Source organism: Mastomys coucha, chromosome X (assembly GCF_008632895.1).
Source record: "Mastomys coucha isolate ucsf_1 chromosome X, UCSF_Mcou_1, whole genome shotgun sequence".
Classification (NCBI taxonomy): Eukaryota; Metazoa; Chordata; class Mammalia; order Rodentia; family Muridae; genus Mastomys; species Mastomys coucha.
In genome coordinates, this window is record NC_045030.1 from 70,954,150 (window position 1) to 70,957,499 (window position 3,350).

Below are 3,350 nucleotides of genomic sequence, written 5' to 3' on the forward strand. Positions count from 1 at the left end.
CTTCCTTAAACAATCTCCTACCCAGTTTGTGATGTATTAATTATAACTTAAGTTTCTCTTCTCACCCTGACTTATGCATCTCTCCTCAAATTACTTATAAGCACTTAAGATTGCTAACAGCTAAAATTTCATGATTATTTACCAAAAGTATAATCTTTCCACTGCCCTCTCTACCTCTGTCATCAATATCTGTAATAGAGTTTGCTAAAGTAAAGAATCTGACTCTTTCTCAATTACTCTAAATTCTTCAAACCCCACTATTGAATCAATAAAACCTCTTTGTCTCTGAAACTACCCAAACTGGTTAGTTTTAGATACTAACTTTGCTAAAACATAGAGCCTGGTTATTTTTCAGACATGAGCTTCTGTGCTGCATGAAGGTGTTTTCTAGATGTTTTTTTTTAAACATCTACAATCAGTTGACTTTATTTAAAGAAAACTACTCTGCCTTCTCTAATTTCTTAGAAAACCTTAAGAGCAAAACTTGGGTTTTATTTATTACAAAATAAAAAAGCCAACTCACATCACATTTAAAAAAATGAAAAAGTATTATACCTTAAGCAATCTTAATCTGGTTGAAAATTATATTTATATGTTAAACTTGATGTTGTATTGCTTAAATACTTCTTACTGGGTTAACTGTAGAAAGAACTGACTGAGTCATCTATCACTATGTTTGTACTGCCTCCTGCTTCTCAATCCCTCTACCACACAGCAGCTTTAGTACAGAGATAGCAAAGCAAATCTGATTGTGTTAGTCTCTTGTTTAATGCCTCTCCACAGGAGGTAATCACCCTCATTGAATGGTTTCCCCAGGGAAGACAAAAAAGACACTGTGACCTCAGCTAGAGCATCAATAGAGAAAGGAATCCACCCAATCCACCCTGGAATAAAAATGAGTTTCCTAGGTTTCCTTACAGGAGTTTGGACACACAGAAGCAGATCCCCATGGGATCTGGTTGTGGGTGTCCTCCACTGGCTCATCCTTTCAAAGCAATGCTACTGAAGATTCCCAACTTCCTGTCATATCTAGGGCAGGATCTAGTGGTGACCAGAAACTTCCAAGAGAGACTCTTAACAGCCTCATTAGCATTATCTCAGGCCTATCTATCAGCAGTATTGTTCTGTTTATTTTGTTGCCTGAGAGCCTAGGTGTTCTCTTAGCTCACCACAGTAAAAGGTAGTTACAAAACAGCCCTGGTGATTCACATCTTTACCTTGTTTATAAGAGCTCAGCATTTGGTATCTTCTTATTCCTTCAGATGTTTAGGCCAAACTTCCTGAGACCTATAATCCTACCTCTACCTTTCTGCACACTTTCCACCTCCTTTTGATTTATCTAAATTTGCCTCTTCAGGTCTCAAATATCTGTCTTTATCCCTAAAAATAGGATCAACGCTCTTCACATACTTTCCCCTAAGATCTGGTATCTAATGATTAATATCATTAATCTTATAGTTACTGACCATAAAAAAGAGAATATATAGTCATTTCAAGGAATGCTATGGTTCAATGGTTGCCAACTTTTCTGTTCACTGGGAGCTTTTTCAAGACACTACATTTTTATAAAGTAGTGCTAATCTTGCTGGTAGCCTTTGTGTCCATTGAGTTGAAATGCCCCCTTTCAATGATTGCAATTAGAGTAATTCCCGCAGCACCTTAGGGGATTTCAAGTTGATGAGAGGAAACCAGAAGGCACAGAGTTGCAGCAATGAGTTTGCTCATGTTTTGTTTTGTTTTGTTTTGTGTGTGTGTGTGTGTGTGTGTGTGTGTGTGTGTGGTAAATGGAATTTCTGGTGAGAGTCCTAAAATATTTCAGGTTTATAATTGAAGGGAGAATGGCCATTGTAAGATAGGAGTAAATAGGAATCTCCTTAATAAGATAAGCTCAGGAACTTTGGGAAGTTAGCAGAACTCTCCCGAAGGGAAAGACTAATTAACATTCCTCAGAACACAGGGTGAGAACCAACCTGTGGGTGGGGACACATTCCGCAGGGTGGACCTTTGCCCACCTTCAGACAAGGGAAGTCCTTGCCACCTCATTCCCTAAAGACCAATCAGTTTAAAAAGTCACACTGTTCTACCAATCACATATCATCTAATGGCTGCTGCCCTGAAAATTGTATAAAAACTCACTGAACAAGCTGTGTGGGGTCATCTCCTTTCCTTAGGGTCTGGGACGGCCCCAGTGCACTGGAATAAAAATACTCTTGCTTTTTTTGCGTCGATCAGGCTCCACATGTGTGACCCTCCTCCAGCTAAGAGCTGGTTCTTTGAGAGCTTGCCTTGCCACAAGTAGCCACGCCTCTCTCCAAGTTCCTGTTACGCTGGAACTTGAGCCTCCAGAGACCGAAGATTGGCCCACGAGAAGCTGACGGACTTGGAGAGGGGTTTCTTTCTACCTACCTACTTCAACAAAGAGACAGTTGAATAATGATGGAGGACTGGAAGCACACCATAACTCGGTCTTATTTTTTAACCCCCTCCTGCCGTCTGGTTCCCTTACTTTTTCACAGGTTCTAACTCCCATTCCAGAAGACCCGTTTGTGTGTGGCTGCAGGCAGCCACAGATGGCACCTGACAATAGGCTGGAAACGAGGAGGGCACTAGAGAGCAGTGCTACCTGGGTGAAGCTTCACAGGAGACAGAGATGGAAACGGCAATTTTGCCAACACAGGTAAATTGGGATTACCCTGGCCCAGTGCTAATCTCACTTTAGGGTTCGGTAGCAAGAGTCAAAACCGGAAACTGTTAGGCAATGATCCGTAGCCGGAGAGCTACATTTAGGTAGGCAGGGTAAGGCATAGATAAATAATAAAAAAGACATAAAGGGCTGGCGAGATGGCTCAGTGGGTAAGAGCACCAACTGCTGTTCCAAAAGTCCTGAGTTCAAATCCCAGCAACCACATGGTGGCTCCCAACCACCCATAATGAGATCTGACGCTCTCTTCTGGTGTGTCTGAAGACAACTACATTGTAGTTATGTATAATAATAAAGAATTTTTTTAAAAAAGACATAAAAATAGCAAAATATAAAAACGAAACAAAATATAGAGAGATCAAAAAAAGAAAGAAAAATGGATTTCAGAGCTATCCCAGAGACACAGAGAAACTGAGGGACGTCTTGCTTTCTCTGTGGCTTATTTAAGAGAAATTCCTAGTCTTAATTCTGTGTTATGTGTCGGTTTGTGTCCATCTCTGTCTTGTTATGCGAGTGATTGCAGTTCTGTATCTTGTGTTAGTTGTTTAAAAAAAGTAACCAAAAAACTTACAATTCAAAACACGTGGCACTATCTAGTCAACATGGCTGCTCCGGGTCAGTGCTGCACTCTCTACCCCATTACGAGCAA